General features: G+C 32.2%; 1 long non-coding RNA gene across 3 annotated transcripts; it reads left to right on the forward strand.

Annotated features, from left to right (window-relative positions):
• The first annotated feature begins 7052 nt into the window (after positions 1-7052).
• On the forward strand, positions 7053-19225 carry LOC134715514 (uncharacterized). Of its 3 annotated transcripts, none has more exons than XR_010106738.1 (5): positions 7053-7165; positions 12692-12760; positions 15343-17727; positions 18378-18560; positions 18975-19225. It is a non-coding gene; the product is annotated as an uncharacterized LOC134715514 (long non-coding RNA). The 3 variants fall into 3 exon arrangements; XR_010106737.1 differs by having other exon boundaries at positions 15343-16688; positions 16770-18560; XR_010106736.1 differs by having other exon boundaries at positions 15343-18560.
• The last annotated feature ends 2079 nt before the right edge of the window (positions 19226-21304 follow it).

Consider the following 21304-nt stretch of genomic DNA (forward strand, 5'->3'; position numbering starts at 1 on the left):
TGTATATAGGTGCTTTTCTTTACCGGTATACTTGACAGGGTTTTGAAAATTAAAGAAAAGTAAAAATCCACATATGAGTGACAAAACAAACAAACAAAATGATCTGATCAGTCAGTGTAGAAGTAACATCCAACCCCGGACCCCTCCCCCTGGATCCACCAATGGGTTGCATTACCTATGGAAGATTAATTATTTTATATTATTATCAAAAATAGTATAGGGTAAGTGGAAAATCATAAATTTTTGCCGTTTACTTACGTAATTTTGTCAGTCATTTCGCCAATCATTTTCAGTTTTGTAAAATATTAATTTTTAATAAGAAAATACATTTTGTATTTTGGTTTATACATGAAAGCAAGAGAGAAAGGCTCGAATAAAATAACCCAGCCATACACAGATCGGACTGTCATACCGTATCTAGCAATTAACACTATAATGTGTTTGCTGCATCATGGGTATTTATAACAGCAGAACTTCAATGACAGCAAAATTCAACTTGACATTCCATAAATGATAACGCATAGACTTTATAATAAATAGTGAAGTACTGGTTTAAATTGTTATCCACAAGCAACTATATTCTTAAAAACTGCTACAGGGAACAACTGTCAGGGGCGGGTCCAGGTAAGGGCGTAATGGGCGTAAAAAAAAAAACACAAAAAAAACAATATCGTTATAATCTGCTAGTATTGTATTGAATAATGGCAATTTATCATATTCATTTATTAAACACATACTCTGATTTCTTTTTATCTGATGGGTCATCATCTTTGTCTTGTATCATGTGTGTCGTTCAACGAAACCCGAACTTAATAAAAAAAAATAGAGGGATTACTTCATAATTTGAAATTCAGGAGCTTCTAAGCTTCCCCATGGACCCTCAACCGTAATCACGCCTCTCGTTCATAAAATCCTGGCCTAGGAATTGAAATGTTAAGTAACTCCTTATACCCTTGAGTTTGGATATACATGCTCCATGTCAGGAACCGTTACATTAGTGCAATTCTCTATTATTTTATGTTTTTAAGCCAAAAAAAGGTCCCGCAAAAATGTTCGCCTCGCTTCGCCTCGCTTCGCTCGGCATAATATTTTATTCTACGCCCCCTTTCAAATTTCCTGGACACGCCCCTGACTGTATACTTTCTGTATTATTAGAAGCAGTTGGATGATTTATCAAGTACAGCAATTATTATTAAATTTAGGTTTAAATGAGATTTTGTATAACCAAGACAATTTCATTATTGATACAAATTTATCATTATTTGTAAAAACAAGGATATATGATCAAGCAAAACAGACTTTGAATGATCAAATGAACATTTCATCTAAGTGTTATTTATATGAATATATTGTCAATAATGTATGTTTACAGAATTATCTTACTAAACATTTGAATTTTAGAGTGTATTTAACTCGGCTTAGATTATCTTCAGATAATGTGTTTGTTGAAGTAGGTCGTTATCAGGGAGTAAATAGGTTAGATAGAAAGTGTACTCTTTGTACTTTGAATATCAATGAAGATGAATTCAATTTTGTTTTACAATGTAAATGCTATAGAGACTCAAGGAGACAGTTTATTAAACCTTATTATTAATTTATAGACGTCCATCGTCGATCAAATTAGTGCGACTTCTCAGCACTGAAAACGTAAAAGATTTGCGTACGGTAATTTGTAAATTCTTGTTTAATGTACTTAATCATAGGACCGAACTGTTATTGGTCAATACTTGATATTTATTTGCTTCTCTGATGTATTATGTCATGTTGTGTTATAAAAATGTATTTGTATTTATTGCACATAAGCATAATGTGCTTAAAGTAAAAAAGAATTGAATTGAAGACATACCTTTGTTTTTATTATTAACTTTGTACTGATATTGATTGATTGATTGACGCACAGTCTGCTTAATTAATCACTTTGTCAAATCAGAACGAGAAAAAAAAAAGAGTAGAGTAAACGTCAATCGTTCTTCTTATGTTTTATATGATAGTCCTTGCAAACATAGTTGGGAGATATCAATTAAGGAACAATCCAAACTTTAAGATTAAAAAATCTTATAACGCCATGGCAAAAACAGACTGAAGACGAAGAGAAGGCAAAGAAGTTCTCAAAATCTTAAACCAAACAATATGAACTATAAATAAACGGGGAATATCCCAGTTCAGGTGATTTGGAAGGATATGCAGATTCGGCTCAAATATAGTCGGAAATGTCGTTGCATGCATTTGCTTAGCAATAATTGGAAGAATAATAATCACGGTTGTCATTCGGTACTTCGAGAAAAATGATCGTGAATAAGTACCGATGGTCAAGTATTGCGATTGGATCTTGAAAGAACTGGTACATGATCGTCAAGAGAATCTTAAAGATACCGAGGAGACGCATACAACGTCAGTACATAAACTTATCTAAGTTGATTTTAATGACAAATATTGGAAAAAATAAAATATTTGTCAAAGTGGTTCAACATTAGTAGACACGTATCATGATAACACTTTAAAAACTGTAGACTTGTGTTGTTTATAATATGAATTCAAGTTCTTAGTGAACACATTGTCAATATTTCATTTTATTACTTCCAAAAAAAAAATTTGGTGTAGAAAATTCAGGAGACGCAGTTACCTCCCTTGTCCCATAGGTAGTTACGGCTCTGTATCAGTTTGTTTTCGGTTGAATGTGTTTTATTGTGATCATATAAATAAATTATTTTACTAAACTCTTTACTACATTCACCACAGTCATACGGTTTAGCACCTGTATCTGTTCTCATGTGTATCTGTAAGTTACTCTTTTGAATAAACCCTTTACCACATAAATCAGTCGTAAGGTTTATCACCTGTATGGGTTATCACGTATCTGTACAATACTTTTTTGGATAAACTCTTTACGACATTCGTCACAGTCATAAGGTTTATCACCTGTATGGGTTATCAAGTACCTGTATAAAACTCTTTTCGGATAAAGTCTTTATCACATACATCACAGTCATACGGTTTATCACCTGTATGCATTCTCGTGTGTCCAACAAAACCAGCAAGCCGACTAAACCGTTTACATGAAATGTATCACTTGTGTGTGTTTACGTGTGATTCTGTTATTTAATAATATCTTGCTAAATAAACCGTTTCCCACATACATCACAGTTATGAGGTTTGTCACCTGTATGTGTTCTCATGTGACTTTTTCCGTAATTAGTCATAATATCTTTAGGTTGCAGTCTTGTAATTAACTGCTCTAAAGGCTTACATGCAAAACAAGCTGGTCTTTGAAAAAAAATGCTACATAGATTTGTTTTTCATATTCATATCATGTATGTACTAATGTGAAATTGTGGTTTAATCGGAAAAAAGTGGGTCATGCCACGAAGAATAAAAAGTAAACCTGAAGTCAAAACATTTTTTTTTCTCTTTTCTGTTTGCTGTTTTTACTAGGCCTGTTTTTACTAGGCCGTACCACTTCCAGTAAACATGATATCCTTCTACTTTCCTGGATTGATGCCCCAAAAGATGTCAAAAAGTCTAAATATATGTGTGTGTTTCAATTCAGCATAAACCTATAATCAAACAGAAAAAAATGAGTTCAGAAAAAATCTGAAAAAATGCATTATTTTGTTTCCCTCCATGTTTTGAACTGGGGTTGTAATACAAGACTGGTAACTATATTTTTAAACTAATGACATGTCTTAAAAAAATAAATCATTTACTTATTTTCATTAAATAGCCATATTTGAACATAAAAAAATCTCATTCTGGTCTATCTTTATGAATGTTTTCTTATTATTTGGATACTGTGAAGCTAGAAGAGTACTCTTATCTATTATTTTTATTTTTTTCCTTCTGTTTGATTGAAGCACATGCAATAGTTTTTCCTTTTTTCAATGAAATCTACACAAGTGGGCCAAATCGAAAAACTACCCAAAACTTTTCCATATTGAAGAATTTGCTACAATACAACTATCTGAACACAAGAATATACCTTTATCGTGATTCGTCATAGCTTTCAAATAAATATTGTAACCGTCAGTTTTGGAAAAATATTAACGTCATCCGTCAAAATCAGTCCAATTTTGTACTCTGCAATTTTCTTTTTGTCCGTTTTTGCTTTTTGTCTAATAACTTTTACTTTATGTCCGACACTTAATTTACGACCAGTATCCGAAAACATCAAGGTTTAAAACTATAGAGTGGGGTGCTCATTTTCGCCATATCTTTCCATGTTTTCTACAGTTCATGTTCAGGTCCATATGTTTTTGAAGTATACTGATATTTCTATATGAAGATAACTTCAAATGCATTCCTATGCTTGAAAACATGTTTGTTTGAAAATAATCATCTGTAAAGTTAGATGAAAGGGGGTATGAAATTCCCTGAAGTTTTGTCAATGGAGGACACATATTCGCCGTTTTTACACATCTATTTAAAACCAAATAATTGCAGCTTTATATAATATTTATCAAATAAATTTCATTATAGATGAACAGCAAACATTTCAAAGGTGTAAAAAACAGAACTTAAGGCCAATCAGTCAAAAAAATTACACAGAAAAAAATCTTTGAAAATCCTGTTTTTCATTCAGGAAATTGACCGAAAATCGTTGTCCGTTTTTCGATCTTTTGCAGTAAGCGCCGTAATTTTGTTTAAGTTTAAAAAATAATCATATTTGTTATAAAATTACAATTTATTGGCATATTTCTACAATTTCAGTCATCCTTTGAAGTGTTTTCACCTCAAAATCAGAAAACGGCGAAATTGTGTCCCCGGCGAATATGGGCCCCCCGCTCTACCATTTTTTGAAAAAAAATACAAAAGACAGACTGCTCCTTGAAATTTCAAAGGTCCCGATCGTGCGAAGGCTGTAAAGTAGTAAATAGTTTTACAACAACTTCCATCATTATCAAATTTATAAATTCACCCAAAAAATCAATTCTTTTTAAAACAAATGATAATTTGTATTTGAAAATAGTATAAACAAAAGACTGGATGAGCATGACTTATTTCGCTTCACTTTCGTCTGTGAATAGGACCAAGATGGTTCAATGTCATTGGTTCTGATTTTTATAATACCATACCGACTAGTCTTCTCAAAACAATACATACTATAAATTATAGTATACTATAAATTATATATATATAGTCCGTATCATTGTCCTGCATAACTTGGGGTTTAAGTTGTTTGAAAAGTTTGATTGTCTCATTTCTGGTTCCCATTAATGTTAATACACAGTCATATCTATAAAGTGGGGATCCTTGTTAATTTTTGTTGAAATTTTGAAGAAAAAAAAATATATAAAAAAACACAGGAATCCAAACAACTGCCATATTTTTTGTCTTCATTGGTACATCCTTAGAAAATGGTGGGTTAAATCTGGTTTTCTATAGCAAGCTTTATCATATGCCCATATTTGTATGACCGTCCATATGTTCCATGATATCGAAAAACCCATACATAAATACATATAGCCTCTCCTGTAAAAATACAAATATTTTCATTTGCCGGAGATTTTATTTCTTGCGCACCTGTTTGAAAAAAATGTGCGAACGACTAGAAACTCTTTGCACAACTTTGAGCTGCAAGCTCCTGAAAATCGTAAGAAATGTAAGTTGCCTCAATGACATAAATGTTAAGATATTCCTTTTTCAATGTGGGCATAGCTTTAAGTGCGATGAAATGTTTATATAAAATGTTAAACAGAAAATTAATAATACGTATATCAGCGAGTGCTTGTTGTTCCACATATCTATTTACCTCAGCTTTAGACCATAAATGAGGTGATGAAAAAAACAACAAAACATTAAGTAGCTCTAGACATCTAAAGTTTGTAAAATTTATGGAAACAATGATTAAAAAACCACCGACTTTATAAGTATAACACAGACGACACAAAGGTGAACAACTTGATAATAGTTCTAAATATTACGAACTTAACAAATAACTATCAGGAATGTTTTTAAATTCCATTAGGAACTATCGTTTGTTTCTTTGCTTTGCTTATCCCCTCTTTCACAGCCTTGTCTTAAACGCAGTAGTAATAATTATAAAAAAAGATACATGAAGATAAGGCATTGTCACTAACCGCAAGTGAAACTAATAAGAAATTAGAGTTATCCCTCCTTTATCTCTAAATTTCAACATGTTTTCATTTTTACTCTACCAGTTCTCAAGGATATGACCAGCTCAGTGGTCAACACTTCGGTATACTGACATGATTTTTCAAACACACCTTTCTTAAATTGTCCGTTTATTCATTTTCAAACGAGTCATAAGGAAACTAATAGTTCCAAAGAGACGCTTAATAGTTTAATGTTTCGGAATAACACACGACTGCAAATTGTTTTGAATGATAGAATAATATCTATATTTCAATTATCGTCTGGTCGTAAGAGGTTTCTATGGTCACATTTTTGTATTTTAGCGGCCCTTCAATGTGATACCCCTCAATTTACGGTTTTGGCTAGTCACTTTAGAATCCAAAAACTAAACATTTTTGTTAATCTTCTTCTTCTTCTTCCGAAGAGTGCCCGACGAGTGCCTGTGCTATTTTCGTAAATATTTTCGATGCACTGTCACATATCATCAAGGATCATCGAAATGGTGAAGACATAAATATAATAACATCCCCGAGTAAAACTTTCAAACTTAAAATTGACTGTCTAAGAAATGAGGTCTTCTCGTTTAACAGTACTGTATATGATCTTAGTCTATTGTCATATTCAAATGCAGTCAGATATAATTTTTTATTTTATATTTCAAAAAGGGGGCGTACGCCACTGACGCCCTTACCTGTACCCGCCCATGCAAAATGCTAAAAAAAAAAATTGATACTGATGAAAAAAAGGTATCCTCATTTGATTTTTCTGGTCTCTTTGCACCTAAAAAATCACAATAAAACAGAAGTTTACGTATTTTTTGTAAATGGCTTTAGAAAGGTTAAACTTGTGTTTTGAACTTGAACAGATTTTACAATACTGTATTTAGGCTTCACGGTTCATTAGACAAAATATCTCACGGTTATCTATTGGGCACTATGATTTCTTTTGTTCTAATTTGTGAACACTTTTATCATGAGGGAATTCATTTCGAATTACTAGTTTCACTGACACAGAACTGGCTGTTCATGTTCACTGAGGTTAAATATCACTTTGGTTGGAAAGTCTCTTGCATAAGGTAGGGTTTTATTCTTTCATGTTAACAAATTAATGGAATAGTAATAGAAGTGTTGCACAAAATGAATGTCAAGTTTATTTTAGTGGCTGTTAAAAACGAGGTTAAAAATAAAATCCAGAAAGAATATTTAACATTCAAATTTCATAATTCAGTAATCTGCTTTGAATTTGTTAAACTACTATATTTTCCCGGCGGGTCTACTCGACCACACGCCGCATGCATGCCTTTTTGTGTAAATCGATTTTAAATAACATGCAATATGAAATATGAATAAATAGAAATGAAATAAAAGGTCTATAAAATATTATGAAGTGTCAACCATATCCAATGCTTTACGGGGATTGTGTAGTTGATGGGTGGGGGAGGGCGCAATATGGGTTCCGTTAATATGTTAACAACACCTCGATTTTGGCAAAAACAGTTAAAAATGATATGTAAAAACGCTGATAACAGTTAACACACTTTAACAGCTTAAATTGATCTCAGATTAACAGTTAACAACACCTTGAAAAGGACCATAACAGCTAAACATAAAAAAGATATTGCCCCCCCCCCCCCCCCCCAGTTGTGTCTATCATTTTTGTTGTACTGACAACTATATTAATCATTTCTGGTTGGGAACAACTCCTCAAATGAGGGGTACTGTAACCTCTCAATGTAATGACTATCCCTATTATGAGGGGTACACTTCTATTGATATAAAAAAAAATGTTTTGTAAAAACCACTTAGTTCAAATGAGAACATTTTTATATTATTTGAGGAAACTTTATCCAAAGAACCGTAGGTGGATTCAAGAGGGGACCCAGGCCCCCTTTCTTTGGTTGATTATAGTAGGGAATCCTAAAGCAAGTCTGGAACAGGCCCCCTTAGGACAGTCAGGGGCCCCCCTTATTAAAAGCTTGGATCTGCCACTGAGAACTCTACATCTATTTGGTATTATATGGACAAAACATGTCCCTTGGCTTTTTTAGTTAAAAAATCTAAGTTTTTTTACAACAGTAAAATGTCCCCCTATTGACTGACGGACAGTCCCTAATTTAAGAGATATCACCACCTGTGGGGTGGCAACCTGCAGGGGCGTATACAGCAATTTTAAAAAGGGGGGGTTCCTAACCCAGGACAAAGGGGGGTTCCAACTACATGTCCCCATTCAAATGCATTGATCGTCCAAATAAAAGGGGGGTCCAATCCCCGGAACCCCCCCTCTGGATCCGCGCCTGACCTGTATATACATTTATGTAGTTCCTGCCAAAAAAACATGAATGATACAAAAAAATAATATTTTATGGTCACTATGGAAATGTGCTACATGCGCAATGTGTGAGGTAATTTAAGAATTATTTTATATTAATTAACTTTGAAAGGTTTTTTCCCTACATGATTCCTACATGCTCTCTCACTTTGTCTAAAAATGTCAAGCAAGCTGAAGTTATGAAATTATAAATTTTACCTAATGAAAAGGATCAAATTACTTTTAAAAATGTCAAGGCACAGGTCATCAACAAAAATAACTTTTCAGGAGAACTAGATAAGTTTATTTTACATTACTTCATAAGTGAAAGTTTTAAACATTTTCCCTTGTTAAATTTGGTGCAATGAAAGACCAAGTGTATGTCATCTTTTACCTCACCTAATCCACACTGGAAAAAAAGAATGAAATTTCTGCATGAAAATTTCAAAGAATTAAGTCCATCAATAAACCAATAAATTAAAAATCCTTGCCTTATTACAACTCAAATTATTTTATATTTCACAAAAGTAAACACTTTCCTGAAAGAAATTCTTTTTATCTGATAATATAAACCACCTGAATTTCAATAATAGTCAACTTATTTACACAGTGGGAGTTTCTGTGCAGAAAAAAATTTTTTTTTTTATAAAAGAAACCTGCAAATTTTTAAAACCAAAATTTTAATCAGATTGGTAATGCAATATGTTTAAAGTGCTTCGTGGAAAACCACAATTTGGCGCAATAAGCACTGACACCTCCGAATAATTTGGAAGATTTTGCAATTTCTTGATGACAATTTAACCTGGATGAAGAGTGAATCCCAATGATGGCAGTGCAATGCATTGGAGTGGTACCGCAATGATACTATTATATTTGTTAACTTTTTTATGCACCACCTACAATAGTAGAGGGTCATTATGTTTTCTGGTCTGTGCGTCCGCTTTGGGCGTCTGTTTTTGTTCGTCTGTCTATTCATTCATTCATCTGTCTGTGATCCGTCCCTCTGTCCCACTTCAGGTTAAAGTTTTTGAAACTTGAAACTTAGTACACATGTTCCCCTTGATTCTATATTTATTGCCAAATTAAAGTTTTGACCCCAATTTCACGGTGAACATGGCAAATGTTAAGTGTTAGCTAGCTAATAAAAGCTTTATATTTTAGAAGGTGGATGACCTGGATGCTTCAAACTTTGTATATGGATGCCTTATGTTATGAAGTTTCTGTCATTCACATGTCCAATGTCCTTGACCTAATGTTTATGGTTAAGTGACTACTTGAAAAAACAGTTAAGATTTTTTGTATTGTTAAATTCTCTCTTATTATAAGTAATAGGATAACTATATTCGGTATGGGAGTACCTTGCAAGTTCTCATGTCCGTCAGACAGTTTTCACTTGACCTTGACCTCATTTTATGGATCAGTGAACGATGTGAAGTTTTGATGGTCAAGTCAATATCTCTGATACTAAAAGCAATATTTAGTGTATGAAAGTGTCCAACTGGCAGTTAACATCTGACCTTGACCTTATTTTCATGGTTCAGTGGTTATAGTTTAGTTTTTTGTGTTTTTATTTGTTTTTCTTTTACTGTATGCAATAGTTCTACTGTATTTGGTGTATGGAATAATTGTAAGGTGCACATGTCAAGGTGTCATATGACCTTGTCCTCATTTTTATTTTTCAGTGATCAACATAAAGTTTTTCAGTTTGGGTCTTTTTTTCTAATACTAGTATGCAATAGGTCAACTATATTTGGTGTATGGAAATATTTAATTATCTATATTTCAGTCACACCAGTTTTATTTCAACTGGCAGTTAACATCTGACCTTGACCTTATTTTCATGGTTCAGTGGTTATAGTTTAGTTTTTTGTGTTTTTATTTGTTTTTCTTTTACTGTATGCAATAGTTCTACTGTATTTGGTGTATGGAATAATTGTAAGGTGCACATGTCAAGGTGTCATATGACCTTGTCCTCATTTTTATTTTTCAGTGATCAACATAAAGTTTTTCAGTTTGGGTCTTTTTTTCTAATACTAGTATGCAATAGGTCAACTATATTTGGTGTATGGAAATATTTAATTATCTATATTTCAGTCACACCAGTTTTATTTGACCTTAACCTCATTTTCACAGTTCATTGCGCATTGTTAAGTTTTTGTGTTTTAGTCTGTTTTTCTTTAACTATAAGCAGTATGTCAATCATATGTGTTGTATGGAAGAATCCTTAGCTGTACATTAGCTGTACTTGCTTACCTGGCATGGTTCATCTGACCTTGACCTCATTTTCATTGTATTGCTCATTGTTAAGTTTTTGTGTTTAATCTGTGTTTCTTAAACTATAGCAATAGGTCAACTATATTTGTTGTATGGAAGAATTGTTAGCTGTACATGTCTGTCTGGCATGGTTCATCTGACCTTGACCTCATTTTCATGGTTTATTGGTCAATGTTTAGTTTTCTTGGTTAATGTTTATAAGTTTATGTAACAGTTGTAATAAGGCTTTATATTTAGGACTATTTAACATAATATCAATGATTAGTAAAGAAGGCCAGACATTTCATCATGTGCACTCTTGTTAATCTTTTAAAAGTTTTTTTTCCCTCCAAACTTTAATTTATATTTTTTAGAATCATAACAAAGTTATAAAGCATGGAAATTGATAAGAACGTGTTTGTGGTAAATGAAATAGCACTTCAATCTAACTGAACAATGTACTATATCTTTTAAAAATAATTTGTATGATTGTCAATGAGACAAACTTTCACAAGAGACCAAATTTGTTGAGGTTTGTTACCAATACAGGTCACACAAAGTATAGCCTTCAACACAGAGCAATATATCCCCCATATACATAAAGATCTGATTGCTATTGAATTTCTCTCCTCCCCCCCTTTGGTGATTGGGTACTAGAAATATGGTCAACATAGGGCTTTCTCAAACTGGAAGTAAAACCCAGAGTGGGGCATTAATATTACTGCATGTGGTAAAAAATATGAATGTTAGATATGATGCATTGTGTAAAGAGTTCAAAACTCTGAGGATTAAAAACCCTTGCTTAAATGTTATCTTTGAGAGATTAGAAGGTGGCATGAAATATTTTTCATAGACTTTATTTTTTTAATATGTCAAAAATAATATTGATGGCAAGTAAAAAATACTTTCGCCTGCCAAGAAATGTTTTTTGCTACCTTTTTTTTTATAAGTGTCAGAAGAACTAGAAATTAATTGGTTGAGGCCTTAAGCTTATCATGTTTTCTAAATGTTTCATTACTTGAGTGATATTACATTAAGGTCATCTTTCATTGTAATATAACTTCCTGAAAATTGTGAATTATGGGCCATGAATGTCAAAACTTTTATTTTAGATCATTTGAATTTTCGATGGACTGTTTACTCACCATTTATTAATGTCTCTTAGCTGCATTAGTTTAAACATATTTATTTATAGTGGATTGGGAAACAAGTTTTGCAACTTATATTAATCCCTTTCCACTTTGCGGGTGCGAGTGCTGCCTTGTAGCGGCATTTGCCTACTACTTTTTCTTAGCTGCATGCAGGGTCTGAACACTTTTTATTGGCTTGTAATGAACAGGAGGTTGATAATGAAATACCACATCCTCCAGACATATTGTCATTACGCAGGCTGTCTTATAGTTGTTAATTTCTTTATCATTTGGTCTCACGTGGAGAGTTGTCTCATCATACCCAATTTTTTTTTTTTTATACGCCTGTTAAAGGGACGTATTATGGTATACCTTGTCCAACAATAACTCCATATGCTTTAAACAATTTGCATTGAACTTTGATGAATTATTTTTAAAATCTATTGACTAAGCTCCCTTTCAATTTTTATCAATTTTAAATTTTGTGTTATATAAAGTCATGAGATTTTATTCATAAAAAATTGGGGATTTTCCCGTTTTCCGGACAATAACACAGTAACAAGTGCTTTGAACAGTTTTCATGAAACTTTGGTGACTGCATGGTTTCTACCTATTAAATTGAACCTCCTTTAATTCTTTTTTATTAATAAATTTATAACATTGAGGACTTCTGGAACTTTATTCTTTAAAAAGCATCCAGCATATCATGCGCTCGTGGCAGTTAGCTCTTAATTATCTAATCATTGACAATTTGGAAACCTTTTCTCTAATTTAGACAAACTGAATGAAAGAAAAGTAATTGATTGTCAATTTGGATATCTTCATATTACTTTGATTTAAAAGTACATTTTTATTTCAATTTACTAACTGTTGTCTCATAAATATAAGAATAATTTTATTTTGTATTACAGATGGATGAGCTTAGATGAAAGTCCTACACCTGAAGGAAGACGGTTTCATTTCAGTTGCCAGATAATGATGTAAGTATTTGCTCATTACAATTGTATTTGAAACTTTGTTAAAATTTGTTAGATAATAAAAAATAGTTTTCAAATTAGTTGGAGAAACAGTTTGAAAAATCATTACAAATTCAGTGAGTCCAAAATCCCTTTCAAATTTATACTTGAATGAAATATATTTTATAATTTATATAAAATATATACATTAATGCAATTCTTTATAGGTACATAATGTCTATGATATGTGGACTAATAACTTGAAATCTTATAGTTCAATGAACATTAAGATAATTTCTACTCATTATACCCCAGCTTTGAAAAAGGAGGGAGGGGTGTAGGTAATATGTAATACTGTTTTACCTCTGTCTGTCCATCCATTAGTTCATCCCATGAATATTTTTTGTCACCTTCTCAGGAACTACAATACAAGAATTTCTGAAAAAAAAATCAGGGTTTATATATAAATCAGCTATATCATGTGATGCGTTTTCAGATTCATCACTCAACAACTTCTTGTTTACTGAACAATTGTATCATTTTACACCTGATAGCCAAGTTGAAAATTTTCGTCACTTGTTTTTTTATCTTTTACTTATCCCAGGCAATATACTAGATTACCTTAGCCGTATTTGGCACAACTTTTTGGAATTTTGGATCCTCATTGCTCTTCAACTTTGTACTTGTTTGGTTTTATAAATATTTTGATTTGAGTGTCACTGATGAGTCTTATGTAGATGAAACGTGCGTCTGGCGTACTTAATTATAATCCTTTTGATAACTATTTTCTTAGGAACTACAATACAAGAATTTTTTTAATTTGGTTTCAGTGTTTATACAAGTCAGCTATTCGGGTTGTCGTCTCTTTGACACATTCCCCATTTCCATTCTCAATTTTATACTGTGTGATACGTTTTCAGATTCATCATACAACAACTTCCTATTTAACAAACACTTACATATTTTTACGGCGGGGTATCATCAGTGACCAGTAGCTCACAGTTTCACTTGTTCTGTCATCTGTAATTATAATGTACTATGTATAACTGATGCTCCTGTAGCACATTTACTGCGTCTGAGTTTGTTTCTTTTTATATATAAGCTTTGGATTTCAAATATTTTGGCCACCAGCATCACTGAAGAGACATGTATTGTCGAAATGCGCATCTGGTGCAAGAAAATTGGTACAGTTAATTTTATTATCTCCACGAACACTGTTTCTCTTGTTATTTTGAAAACATTGCAACTGTATAAGAAATCCGACAAACTTATTTTTCCAATTTGCTCGTTATATCCTTAGGATCTTTCTTTTAATTTTGACCAAAGCATTATAGGGATTCTTTATGAGTTATTTCCCCTTTTGCATTTGGTATATCATATAAGTGAAATGTATTTGTAACTGGAAAACCATAAGTGATAGAGGCCTAGGGTCATTTGATTTTAGATCCTTGGTTCATAAAAATGAATATGAGGTCAATGTCAAAGGTCAAGGTCATGTTCAAAATTTTGACTTGTTATCACTTACTTTTAGAAATATTTGTTTTGGACCTTCTTACGTTCTATAATTTGACCTTTGCTTTTTATAACTCATGTGTATACATAATAAAGTCATTGGGTTGTAATCCATTTAAGGAGGCTCGCGGGTACAAAAAAATCAGCAAAAAATTTGTTTGTTTCTTTTCAAAATTTTATTTATTACACTATTAGTTATAACTTTATAATATGGTAGAAAAAATACACAGAGAAATCGATTTGGGTTGGCCACAGATGACTTAAAATATGGTTATATAATTGAAAAAGCTCCAAATTATCTCCCTTTGGTGCAAAAATGTAATGTTTTGACGTTTAAATTGAAGTATCATCGGTGAACTATATCTTTTATTATTAACAAACTAAATAAATGTTAAATTTAAGCGATTTCTGTAATTTAGTTCTTTTTTTATTTCGATACTACCAATATTTCTCCTATTAGTCCAACAGAAAAAATGGACATTTACAAAAATATATGCTTCTTTCAGAGGCAGATTGTGAGCTTAAATGGACAATGACCCCATATTTTTATTTTATATTTCTATTAGTTATAAGATGAAGTTTAATCATAGAAAAAAATTGCAAAATCCTATATTAGAAAAAAAAGTTGATTTGAACCCGTGAGCCCCCTTAAAGTGGTATGGGAGTCTAAAATAAAAATGATAGAATTTGTTCATACTTTGCCAAAACGTAGTATCTATTGATATATGTTGAAAAATATAATAAAAATGATAGGTCACCGTGCATTTTCTGAAGCTACAGGACGTGACAAAATGACATATTTTGTATGGATTGCACAGGAAAAAACACCATTTTGTGATTAGAAACTAAACAAAATGATAGAATTGTTAAATACAAAACTAGGCCTTAATGCCCGTACTCCTTTAAATATTTTCATTTTAAAATTATGCTTACTTGTGGAAAGACCTTGAATTGTTCTCTGAACATTTGGTTTTTAATTTTCTTTATACTTTCTATAGCCTATAGAAAATATATAGTATAGATAACTTAAAATAATTGAAAGTGAGGTATGGTTATCTATTTCATTTTCTATGTTTTGATTTTTATCTGTTTAGGTGGCGTCCAAGGATCAGAAGGACAGGTATTTTAAGATAAGATTGTGTGCATGAATGTATGTCCTTTTGTCCAAATTTCCTCTAGGTTGCGTCAAAGGTACAGTAGGACAGGTATGTTAAGATAAGATTGTGTGCATGAATGTATGTCTTTTTGTCCAAATTTCCTCTAGGTGGTGTAAAGGATAAAAAAGAAAGGTATGTTAAGATAAGATTGTGTGCATGTTTAAATGTCTTTTTGTCCAAATTTCTTCTAGGTGGCTTTGTAAGGACAGGTATATTAAGATAAGATTGTGTGCATGAATGTATGTCTTTTTGTCCAAATTTCCTCTAGGTGGTGTAAAGGATCAAAAAGAAAGGTATGTTAAGATAAGATGTGTGTATGTTTAAATGTCTTTTTGTCCAAATTTCTTCTAGGTGGCGTCGAAAGGACAGTAGGACAGGTATGTTAAGATAAGATTGTGTGAATGTTTAAATGTCTTTTTGTCCACATTTCTTCTAGGTGGCGTTGAAAGGACAGTAGGACAGGTATGTTAAGATAAGATTGTGTGCATGAATGTATGTCTTTTTGTCCAAATTTCCTCTAGGTGGTGTAAAGGATCAAAAAGAATGGTATGTTAAGATAAGATTGTGTGTATGTTTAAATGTCTTTTTGTCCAAATTTCTTCTAGGTGGCATCGAAAGGACAGTAGGACAGGTATGTTAAGATAAGATTGTGTGCATGAATGTATGTCTTTTTGTCCAAATTTCCTCTAGGTGGTGTAAAGGATAAAAAAGAAAGGTATGTTAAGATAAGATTGTGTGCATGTTTAAATGTCTTTTTGTCCAAATTTCTTCTAGGTGGCATCGAAAGGACAGTAGGACAGGTATGTTAAGATAAGATTGTGTGCATGAATGTATGTCTTTTTGTCCAAATTTCCTCTAGGTGGTGTAAAGGATAAAAAAGAAAGGTATGTTAAGATAAGATTGTGTGCATGTTTAAATGTCTTTTTGTCCAAATTTCTTCTAGGTGGCGTTGAAAGGACAGGTATGTTAAGATAAGATTGTGTGCATGAATGTATGTCTTTTTGTCCAAATTTCCTCTAGGTGGTGTAAAGGATAAAAAAGAAAGGTATGTTAAGATAAGATTGTGTGCATGTTTAAATGTCTTTTTGTCCAAATTTCCTCTAGGTGGCGTTGAAAGGACAGGTATGTTAAGATAAGATTGTGTGCATGAATGTATGTCTTTTTGTCCAAATTTCCTCTAGGTGGTGTAAAGGATCAAAAAGAAAGGTATGTTAAGATAAGATTGTGTGCATGTTTAAATGTCTTTTTGTCCAAATTTCTTCTAGGTGGCGTCGAAAGGACAGGTATGTTAAGATAAGATTGTGTGCATGAATGTGTCTTTTTGTCCAAATTTCTTCTAGGTGTGTCGAAGGATCAAACGACAGGTATGTTAAGATAAGATTGTGTGCATTTTTGTATGTATTTTTGTCCAAATTTCCTCTAGGTGGTGTAAAGGATCAAAAGGAAAGGTATGTTAAGATAAGATTGTGTGCATGTTTAAATGTCTTTTTGTCCAAATTTCTTCTAGGTGGCGTCAAAAGGACAGGTATGTTAAGATAAGATTGTGTGCATTTTTGTATGTCTTTTTGTCCAAATTTCCTCTAGGTGGCGTCAAAGGATCAAAAGGACGGGTATATTAAGATAAGATTGTGTGCATGAATGTATGTCATTTTGTCCAAATTTCCTCTAGGTGGTGTAAAGGATCAAAAGGAAAGGTATGTTAAGATAAGATTGTGTGCATGTTTAAATGTCTTTTTGTCCAAATTTCTTCTAGGTGGCGTCGAAAGGACAGGTATGTTAAGATAAGATTGTGTGCATGAATGTATGTCTTTTTGTCCAAATTTCCTCTAGGTGGTGTAAAGGATCAAAAGGAAAGGTATGTTAAGATAAGATTGTGTGCATGTTTAAATGTCTTTTTGTCCAAATTTCCTCTAGGTGGCGTCAAAAGGACAGGTATGTTAAGATAAGATTGTGTGCATGAATGTATGTCCTTTTGTCCAAATTTCCTCTAGGTGGCGTCAAAGGTACAGTAGGACAGGTATGTTAAGATAAGATTGTGTGCATTTTTGTATGTTTTTTTGTCCAAATTTCCTCTAGGTGGTGTAAAGGATCAAAAGGACAGGTATGTTAAGATAAGATTGTGTGCATTTTTGTATGTCTTTTTCTCCAAATTTCTTCTAGGTGGCGTCAAAGGATTAAAAAGAAAGGTATGATAAGATAAGATTGTGTGCATGTTTAAATGTCTTTTTGTCCAAATTTCTTCTAGGTGGCGTCGAAAGGACAGGTATGTTAAGATAAGATTGTGTGCATTTTTGTATGTCTTTTTCTCCAAATTTCTTCTAGGTGGCTTCGAAAGGACAGGTATGTTAAGATAAGATTGTGTGCATGAATGTATGTTTTTTGTCCAAATTTTCCTCTAGGTGGTGTAAAGGATCAAAAAGAAAGGTATGTTAAGATAAGATTGTGTGCATGTTTAAATGTCTTTTTGTCCAAATTTCCTCTAGGTGGTGTAAAGGATCAAAAGGAAAGGTATGTTAAGATAAGATTGTGTGCATGTTTAAATGTCTTTTTGTCCAAATTTCCTCTAGGTGGTGTAAAGGATCAAAAGGAAAGGTATGTTAAGATAAGATTGTGTGCATGTTTAAATGTCTTTTTGTCCAAATTTCCTCTAGGTGGCGTCGAAAGGACAGGTATGTTTAGATAAGATTGTGAATGTATGTCATTTTGTCCAAATTTCCTCTAGGTAGCGTAAAGGATCAAAAGGACAGGTATGTTGAGATAAGATTGTGTGCATGTTAATGTATGTCTATTTCTCCAAATTTCCTCTAGGTGGCGTTGAAAGGACAGGTATGTTAAGATAAGATTGTGTGCATGAATGTATGACTTTTTGTTCAAATTTCCTCTAGGTGGTGTAAAAGGTACAGTAGGATAGGTATATGTTAAGATAAGATTGTGTGCATTTTTGTATGTTTTTTTGTCCAAATTTCCTCTAGGTGGCGTCAAAGGATCAAAAGGACAGGTATGTTAAGATAAGATTGTGTGCATGAATGTATGTCTTTTTGACCAAATTTATTAAGATGATTTAAGTTTGTATTACAGATGGAGGAGCCAAGATGAAAGTCCAGTCCTAGACCTGAAGGAAAATTGTTGTATGTTAGGTGCCAGATAATGATGATGTAAGTATTTGTTCATTACAATTGTGATTTAAACTTTTTTTTCTTAAACTTAGGTATTCAAAATTAGTTTTCCATTTGAAAGACTGCTTGAAACTTTATTACAAAATTGTCCCTGATTTCTTGTTCAATTTTTTTCTTATGAAATATAATTTAAAAAGAATTATTGTAATTGTAAATAGACTGATCCCCCTAATTTAGGATTTGAAATAAGACAATTATTGCATTACATTTAATTCTGAGTTGATTATTACAACAAATAGACTTAATATTGACAATTTAGATATTTACATATTAATTTCCATTTTGATTGGGAAAATATGACTTTTTGTCAAAATGTAAACATCAGATTGTTTTGTTTAGCAGTCTTCATAGTACTGATTAAAAGTTAAAATGAAAATGGTTAATGAATTATAGGCAAAAAGAGCATATTATAAGATACAGAAAATTTGGCCATTGACACAGATCTGGAAAGAAGCTTAAAGGAAGGACCAAGTTTCAGTCGAGATGGCAGATGAGTAGCAACTCCATGGAAGAAGTTTACTTAGATCTCCAACCAAGTCCAAGGATTTTTCATGTCAGCAATCAAGCAGCAAGGATAGCAGCTGGAATGAAGATTAATTATCACATTGATCTTCAAACAAGTCTGAGGCTTAGTCATGAAAGAAATAATGCAAGTATATTTAAGCCAATTAGTTCTGTACATTATCAGGAAAATGGGATAAAGTCTATAAGGATTATCTATAAGGCAACGCTCATTTTTGTTATTTTGCTTAATGAAAACACACAAAAAAAGATATTATCAAATTGATAATTGTTTTTCCAGTACATGATTAAAATTTAATGCCATGCAAAGTAAATCCTGTTAGAATTTTTACTTCAAGGGAGACTAGTACAATAAACAGCAAGAATGTTTCTTTCAGTGGGAGATAACTCTCTATTACACAATCAGAATACAGAAAAGATTAATAAAAATTTAGGCTGGCAATTTGACAAATTTGTTAAATATATAATTTGTGGCAATTTTAATTTCTTTTTAGATTATAAAACAGTGCCAATGTTTTCATGAAGGGGAGTAAGACTTGTGGTATACTATATCTTAAATACAAGTACGTATATAATTCTTCTATTTAAACAAATTTTATCATCATCATATAAGTTTACAGGGAAGAAATGTGCACCCAGTAGGCTTAAAGTTGTAAGAGGTCAAATGTTTTTTTGTTGTTGGCTAAAGGTTCTAAAATTTTGAATTGATCACACTGATGTCATTGAAAAGACTAATGTATGCAGGCTTTGGCTAAACCACGATATGAAGTACCTACAAAATTTCAATTGGTCACCAAATAAGACGCTGAAAATGGCTCCATTGATGCAGATCAGTATATGTAGCTTGAAGGAATATATGTCTTTTTCATTTATATTGACCAACAGCATTTTTATAATTATAATCTTATTGATAATTTTAGTTTTTGTTTCAGAAGGTGGCCAGTACCAAGTTTCAATCCAGATGGCAGATGAGTAGCAACTCCATGGAAGAAGTTTACTTAGACCTTCAACCAAGTCCGAGGCTTTGCCATGTCAGCAATCAAGCAGCAAGGATAGCAGCTGGAATGAAGATTAATTATCACATTGATCTTCAAACAAGTCTGAGGCTTAGTCATGAAAGAAATAATGCAAGTATATTTAAGCCAATTAGTTCTGTACATTATCAGGAAAATGGGATAAAGTCTATAAGGATTATCTATAAGGCAACACTCATTTTTGTTATTTTGCACAATAAAAACACACAAAAAAAGATATTATCAAATTGATAATTGTTTTTCCGGTACATGATTAAAATTTAATGCCATGCAAAGTAAATCCTGTTAGAATTTTTACTTCAAGGGAGACTATTACAATAAACAGCAAGAATGTTTCTTTCAGTGGGAGATAACTCTCTATTACACAATCAGAATACAGAAAAGATTAATAAAAATTTAGGCTGGCAATTTGACAAATTTGTTAAATATATAATTTGTGGCAATTTTAATTTCTTTTTAGATTATAAAACAGTGCCAATGTTTTCATGAAGGGGAGTAAGACTTGTGGTATAATATATCTTAAATACAAGTACGTATATAATTCTTCTATTTAAACAAATTTTATCATCATCAGATAAGTTTACAGGGAAAAAATGTGCACCCAGTAGGCTTAAAGTTGTAAGAGGTCAAATGTTTTTTTGTTTTTGGCTAAAGGTTCTTAAATTTTGAATTGATCACACTGATGTCATTGAAAAGACTAATGTATGCAGGCTTTGGCTAAACCACGATATGAAGTACCTACAAAATTACAATTGGTCACCAAATAAGACGCTGAAAATGGCTCCATTGATGCAGATCAGTATATGAAGCTTGAAGGAATATATGTCTTTTTCATTTAAATTGACCAACAGCATTTTTATAATTATAATCTTATTGATAATTTTAGTTTTTGTTTCAGAAAATGGCCAGTACCAAGTTTCAATCCAGATGGCAGATGAGTAGCAACTCCATGGAAGAAGTTTACTTAGATTTTCAACCAAGTCCGAGGCTTTGCCATGTCAGCAATCAAGCAGCAAGGATAGCAGCTGGAATGAAGATTAATTATCACATTGATCTTCAAACAAGTCTGAGGCTTAGTCATGAAAGAAATAATGCAAGTATATTTAAGTCAATTAGTTCTGTACATTATCAGGAAAATGGGATAAAGTCTATAAGGATTATCTATAA

This window comes from Mytilus trossulus, chromosome 4 (assembly GCF_036588685.1).
Source record: "Mytilus trossulus isolate FHL-02 chromosome 4, PNRI_Mtr1.1.1.hap1, whole genome shotgun sequence".
Classification (NCBI taxonomy): Eukaryota; Metazoa; Mollusca; class Bivalvia; order Mytilida; family Mytilidae; genus Mytilus; species Mytilus trossulus.